Raw genomic sequence first — 7,456 nt, 5'->3', positions numbered from 1 at the left:
GCAAGTTTGCACTGGTTTAACCTGCAACTTCGCTAAAAACTGAAGCCTGCTTTAAGCTCTTTGGGGATACTTTTAATCAATATAAACCTTAAGCAACATAAACTGCCTCAACTTGCACTCTTGATTTAAATCTGTCTTGTATCAAGCTAACCAAAGATGACGGAACCTGGTTTTAAATCCAGGTTGAGTCTGTGCATGTTGGATCTGTTTATGCTATTTCAACAGGTAGTGATTTTAGATAAATGGCAACATGCTTCAATAAGAGGTGGCACATCACGAACACCCGGCAGGGGATGATTCTATGCTCAGTGTGCTCCTGTTCCTCGCTGTGGGTTATTCCACCACAGCTGAGTGCCAGGGTGACAGCATCTCTTGGGTATCAACGGGAAGAGTATTAACGGACTGCACTGAAACTTCTGTTACGACATCACAACATTTCAGCATTCGCTTCGTGAAAAAGCCTCCATCCACCAAAGATGCTTTACTCGGGGGCAGGAACCCATGTCTGACCCGCCAGCATCTGCCTCGCAGGGGGCACCTCGGTTCACCTGCCTGTCCCTGGGGGATGCCGCACACACCTGCCCTGCTCCTGCCCTGCACCACGGGTCTGCCGCACCCCGATCGCCCCCTCCGAGGGGTGCTGCGAGCCCCTCCATCCCCGCTTTGTTCCGCTGGCTCCGCCTGGCCCCTGTCCCCGCCCCTCGGGGCGGTGGGACCGGGCGGGAGGAGGCGCCGGTCCCGCCCCTCCCGCCCCCGGCGCGGCGCGGTGGTGGCTGCGCCCCGCGGCTCTGCGCTGCGCGGAGCCCGCTGTGAGCCGACGGCCGCGGCAGGACAGCCCGAAAGGTAGGGGGGCTCCCACGGCCCCGCAGCATCTCTTCCCAGCCCCGCGGGCGAGGAGGGTAAAGAGGGGGAAGAAAGAGGGAGGGGAAGGGCTGGATCCAGAAAAGGGCTTTTTGTGCCCTTTTCCGCTGTCCCCCGGGCAGCCTCATGCTAGGAAAGGTGTGGGCTTACTGGAAAAGAGCCTAAAAAGCAAAAAAGCCTCGCTCGTTTTCTTGGCCGGGAGCAGCACATGGAAAAAGCTGCGCGGGAGCCGAAGCATCAGGCGGCGGCAGCTCCCTTCGGCTTCCCCCGGGCTCTGGCAGCGCTGCAGGGTGCTGCCCGTGCCCGGGCTTGATAGAGCAGAAATCTGACTGAGATCCTCTGGGATGGAGCCCTCTGTTTGCCATCCCGAAACTCGCATCCCTTCCCGGGGAAAGGCACCAGCCTGGAAACCGCGCTGCTGCTTCGTACAGCTGGGAGTTTCATTATTCTCTGCCTTTTTAGGGTGGGAAGAGGTGGTCTCTTTCCAGCCTTTGCCATTTGAACCCGTTTCATCGTAGCCGAGAGATTGCATCATGTTACAGTCTCTGGATTCAGTAAGGGCAAAGGCGAAAAGAACCATCCTTCCAGATTTATCCCATTGGCTTCCCGGTCTGATCCCCTCCTTTTTATTTCCTGTTTAACAGAGAGGTTAAAACTAAAAAGCAGCCTGCGATTGGTAGCCGGTGGTTCAGTTCACAGCGACGTATTTTGATTTCTTCCACTGAGGGGTTTTTTGGAAGCTCTGTTTTAACTTTGTTGGTTCTGTGCGCGTTGTTTCTTGTGTGTGTGGGATAGCGAAAACTTGCCAAAGATTTAGCCGGTAGGAAAATAACAGGCGGCAAAAGAGCCTGATTGATAAACAGCCAAAAGCGGCCGTTGCTTTATAAACGGCAAGCTCTGGAGTTGCAGGAGGTGAATGGATTCAGGCAGGCATCTCTTGGAAACCGAGGCGTTCACCTGCCCAGAAAGGCAGCACAGATGAATGAGTTTAGCTTCTGAAAGGCAAGACAAGGCAGATGTCAGGAGCAGAGAAGTATTTAGCTAATCTGTCCTCTGGATCCTATATGATCAGTTTGATGCAAACACTTGGTGTGTCTGTGCCTGTTTTATTTATCATACCTTTGCAGTGACTGATCTTTTCAGCTGAGAGCTGGCTATAAAACAATACATCTCAAAGCCAGAAAGATCTAGTTAAATATTGTACTGCAGTCCAGGGCTTTCTAAGCCAACTGATTCTGCTTTTCTTTGTGCAGTTCTTTGTTTTGTTCCATGGGAAAACGGCTTGCTTTGGCCCTCGGTGGTGTTTTCCGTAACTAGCATCTCACCCTTGCAGGTGCTCTGTCTCTGTCTGCTCCAAGTGTTACGGGGACGCCTTTTTCTTTCATCAAAATAGCAGTATTTTAAAATTCTATTTCTCTCCTCCTCCAGGGCGGGTGGGTGGGTGCAGAGGCACAAGAGAACAGCTTGGCAGACAGATGGATCCATCCATCAGTGCTCTCCTACATGGGCACTTGGTGCCCTTCCGTCATCCCTTATGCCTCCTGGTGGTTTCCATGGGAAGAGCTAGAGAATTACTTTCTTCTGAACAGTCCATTATCCTTTTGAAAGCGGGGTGGAAGAGGTACAAATCCTGCATTAGAGCCAGAGGGAGATCTGTCCTGTCCCTCTGGGGCTATAGGGCACCAGATGGGTTTAAGAACAATTTGAAATGGTTTCTGAAAATAAGCATCTGCAATTTTTTTTGTGTGTCTGAACACCCAGCGATGACAGTGACAAGCCTGTGCACAGAACAATGAGCCGATGGTGATATATGGCGCTGTTTGGTGTTTCCCAGGAAATATGTCAGCAAAATTCAAAGTATTATGTGTTGTTCCTGGGTCTCATGAAGATTTTTAGAGGAAGGGATTTGGAGGACCTGAGGGGTTGAAACTGCAGTGTTTCTTGAAGCAGTATTGACAAGGAGGGGTAACATGCAAAGGCACTTACATACTCACAGTGTTTTAAAATCTTACAGTCCTGGTGAGATTTTTTTCATTTCCATCTCCTGAAGCTCTCAAAATTGAAAGGATGCTGTCAGAGACATAAAAATAATAAAAGAAATCTCAGTGGGGGCAGGCTGTGTTTGATCCACATGTGACTAATTGTGCTCTTCCTTTTAGTGGTACAAAGAAAACCTGCTGTAAGCTCAGACCAGGAATTGTCTTGCAATCCTGCTCACTATAGATTTCCATAAGACGTTGCCCCACAACAAAGAGACAGCGGTTCAGGACTGGTTTATGCAATCTGGAGTTGGCTGATTTAATTTCTGTCCATTTTCAGAAGTTTCCTATCTGCTGCGACAGTCAATGGGAGAATGATACCCAGGATCCTGCCTGGTGAATGGCATTGTTCCGAGCTGCGCTCTTTGTTTTGTGAGGAGGGGGCGAGGAGGAGGAGCAACGGGAGTGCTTTATATTCATTAGCTGAAGTGGGAGGGTGGGATGCAAGGACTTGTGCTTCCAAACCCCTGTACAATTTAGTTCACTCTATGTTATTATGGTTTTAGTCACGCCAAACCCTGCTCTGTCAGCTTTTCAAAGAATTTATACATCCCTTCCAGTTATGCAATTCGACTTGTTTTAGATGTGAATGACACCTAGCTACTGGTATGACCCTGATTTTCCTCTGATTCATCAGTTTATTGATCATGTTTCATCTGGGACAGGAATTGTCTGTTTGGGCTGGGCAGGTGAGTTTGTTACTCAGTAGGTATTATTCCAGGTTAATATGCGCTAATACAAAAAGTTCTTAGGCTTCCAGTTGAACTCTAATAGTCAAATCCAACAAAAATAACACTAGAAAAATGGAAGTCAACCAAAGGACTAAGAGATACTGTGAACTCTGAACCAGGACTGGAAAAGCTCAGCCTTGAAGGTATTCCTATTCTACATCTTTTAAGGTTATCTACTGAAGTTTATGAGGAGGAGCATTTCTACTATGAAGCATCCTGGCCTTAGAGCAAGCTTACGTTTTTAATATCACACCACATGTGTTTTTGGGAAGTGTCTGTATAACGCAATACAAAGAATAGTCTGTAAACACTATGAACAGGTAGGAAGACTATGAGCAGGTATGAGCAACTGTTGGACCACACCTACCCCTCTGTGTACATGTGAAGGTTTTGCATTTGTGTTGCGTATGCAGCAGCACTGTAAAATACTATGTATAGATTGATAAATTAATATTTAGTAAGATAGATTAATTGCTCTTACTCTCTGATTATAAGTTAATTCTTAATTCTCTAGGTCATGAAATATGTGCTGATGCTAATAAGGCTAATGAATAGTATTGCATGAACATAATTGGAGTTTGTGGAAAGGGGGGTTATCCCTTAGCAGGTAACAAACTTTTTGGGACATAAGCCCTGATTTCTAGAATATGGTAAAACCTGAAATCCTGAACGGCAGAAAACCAGAATTGTCTGCCACCCGTCACCCCTCTGCCACCTTAACAGAAAGTTGGTCGTGATGTATGGTGCATAGTGAGGTTTGACTGCTTGAGGTGCTGAGCACCCTTAATACACAGCAAAGTCCAGATGAGTTGATGGTGATCTCCTGTCTTAGAGCAGCCTTGGGAGAATACACCGTGCTGTGAAAAGGCTGAATCAATATCTGTTGTATATTTTACATCAAGAAATCAAGGAAAGAATCCCTTGAGAGGCCTTTGTGGATAGATTTAATTTTGTATCTTTTCTTTACGTGTAATGGTATCTTAAAAGTTGATGGTATATGTTTGGCAGTAAAATAAGCAAAACTGCATAGGACAGTCTTCTTTAAATCTCTTTCCTAAATTGAAGGAAATGAACATTTTGGGGGAAAAAAGCAGTACATTATTCCTTTCATGGTGACATAGTGGTGGGATTTTTTTACTGTCTGGGAGATTTCTGCTGCCAGCATCTCACTGCTGTCATGTATTTTTGAGCTGAGTGATATAAAGGCTGTCTTTCTCTAGGACAGATGTTGGTAATGGCCTTATTGTGCCAAAATCTTTGTGAGTACAAAATGCTGAATAAAAGTATTTCCATACATTAATAATAAGTGCCAGAAAAGAGTACACAAGTGGTTTTAAATTTAATCTGTAACGTAGCTGATGTCTCAAAGATAACAGCATTTTACCCCCAAGAAATACAGCACTTTGTGTATGTGAGGTAATTGCTATGAGTTGCAGTAAATATATATTATTCATTAGGGGACTGTCATTATATCATGTTTGTGAATTCCCCAAAGTCTCTTATCCCTGTCCTAATGGCATCTCAACTTTTTTATGGAAAACAAGATTTTGGTGGCCTGCTTGACTGACTGATGTTTTGTCTTGCTGAATTTGTCCCGTGCTGGTAGCCACTTTTAATCAGCATGCATGTTTGGTTCATTTAAAATGAACAAACTTTGGAGTATAAATTAATGTATTCACGTTATCAGATAGGGTCCTTCACACAGGATATGTAGTGGTATGTTATCTTGGTTTTGCAGAGAAGCAAATAGTAGAAGTTATTTAATATGTCTCTTTCATGCTAAACTGAAGGGAGTCGAGCTGGCCTGAAAGGGTTAGTGAGATGAAGGCGAATACTGTACAATGTCTTCAAATGTGTAAAGGCTCAATATTTGGCCAGCTGCTGTTGGTGGACTTTTTTTTGTCCATTCAAGTATGTTTAAGTATCAATTTGAAACTTATCCGGTCTCTCATCAGTTGCAAATGTGCATGGCATTCCTGTTCAAAACTGGAAGAGAAGGCAAGGTAAGGAGGGATTTTCCCTGTTATTAGCAATTAGCAGATCCAGATTCTATTTTGCTGTACTATTTCTTACCCAGAGCAGCTGCAAGGAGAGAATTACAGTGTGACCTTCACAGCATTTCCTAGAGCCGTCATCAATCAGATCTGGCAGGAGCTTTATCGCATCTATCAGTGTGGCTCATAAGCCACATGCTGTCTAGTCTGGGGGAAAAAACAAACAAACAATGGGAGCTACTGTAGGTTTTGTTTAAAATAAAACAACCAGGAGTGAGCTTTTCCCATATGTGCCAGCTTTGTAGGCAGATTTCAATTTTACCATGTGCTGTTTGGCTGATTAATAAAATACGGCGATTGTAAAGCAGTAGAAGAGATTTCCACTTGGTCTCAATGGCATTGGCACATCATTCACAAGCTGTTGCAGCTTCAGCCTTTCGCAGTTGATGCTCTCCAGTTTCATTCTACTGCTCAGCATTATTTTTACTAAGAAGGAGTTGATGTATTTGGATTGATTTAGGTGTTTTCTGCACACATAAGTGTTAGGGAATAAAGAAGTGTTTTCAGACTTCTCTGTTTCTAATGTGAAATAACGTAGCTTTCTCAGTTTGCTATTTTTGTAGGAAGGTATGTGCCTTTGCAGCCTGCTTTAGAGCTCATTTGCAGTCAAGTTTATAATGTAGTGTCCAAGGTCAGCCGATCAGCTGCAGCATCCCAGTTTTAAACATGCAAAACATTATTAACACCCTGTGTTTTGTTTGTTTTGTGTTTGGTTGGTTTTCCCTACTGACCTGCTGGTTTTGGAGTTTTACTGAAATTTAAAACATTTTGTGTTCTTTGATTTTTATGGGTTTGTTTCATTGTTGCACCAAGTTCACTGCTGTTTTCAAAGTCATTTGCATTCTTTTTCTAGTAGCTTTTCTAATAGCTTTTCCTTTTCTTAGCTGCGGTAAGTACAACTTTCCAAGGCTCAGTACAGTGACAGGTTGTCACTTCATGCCTGGCTTCCCTGCAGGAAGCTGGGATGCTTGCAGGCTAACAGGTCCTAGCTAACAGGTAGATGGGAGAGCAAGAAGCAGTGGGACAGGCAGAATTGCTAATATGCAATTCCTACATGGGCACACATTTTTGTATGTATGATATATACAACTATATATGTAAATACAGATAGGTATATAGGTCATATATATTAGAGCTGCTTTGTCGCACAGGTTTTCTGAGAAAAATGGCTAATTGCTAGTAAGTGTGTATTTACTGTTTAATATCAAGTAAAATGTTAAGGCCCTAAGCTTCAAACTGGTAATGTTGATGGCCTACTGCAGGCTGTGATCTATAATTCTAGTGGGCTTTAATCAGCCAGTTCTTGGTAGAAGCTACTTTGGTACCAGATTTGGGCAAGGAAGCTTGAAATGCTGTAAGAAATGCACAATAGCAGGTGCAAGGAGAATGCTCATAAAATGTGAAATACATTTAGCAAAATGGTTATCTACTCTGTCAGGAAAAAAAGTCATGTGAATTGGCTAACTGACCATGGAAAGACTGACCCTTGTGGCTTTCCTCTGTGTGTGCTCTGTCAGTTTGACAGATTTTATGGCTCCAGCTGCTAACTGGCATTAGGCAGGGCAGTGGCTGCAGCTCTCATCACCTGTCCTAGAGACCATCAAACCCGAGGGAAAAGGAACCTGCCGAAAACAATGCTTCATGTCATCTGTCTTCAAACACTGCGGCTGTCCCTGAGGTTCTTGGCAGCTGAGGGGAAAGGTTTGACAGGCATCCTTGGGTGATTTCGATTGTGTTGTCAGCTGCTGTGTGCCAGTGGTGCCTGTCCTCG

General features: G+C 44.5%; 1 protein-coding gene across 3 annotated transcripts in view; it reads left to right on the top strand.

Moving 5' to 3' along the window:
- Positions 1-758: 758 nt before the first annotated feature.
- The window catches only part of AFAP1 (actin filament associated protein 1), a 120,741-nt gene continuing 114,043 nt past the window's right edge, over positions 759-7,456 (top strand). For all 3 annotated transcript variants that reach the window (XM_065659889.1, XM_065659907.1, XM_065659916.1), the window contains exon 1: positions 759-843. The gene's annotated coding sequence lies outside the window, so the exon portion shown is untranslated. The remainder of the gene's footprint in view (positions 844-7,456) is intronic.

The sequence above is a fragment of the Lathamus discolor genome, chromosome 1 (genome assembly GCF_037157495.1).
Source record: "Lathamus discolor isolate bLatDis1 chromosome 1, bLatDis1.hap1, whole genome shotgun sequence".
Lineage (NCBI taxonomy): Eukaryota > Metazoa > Chordata > Aves > Psittaciformes > Psittacidae > Lathamus > Lathamus discolor.
This window is presented reverse-complemented; position numbering and strand designations above follow the sequence as displayed.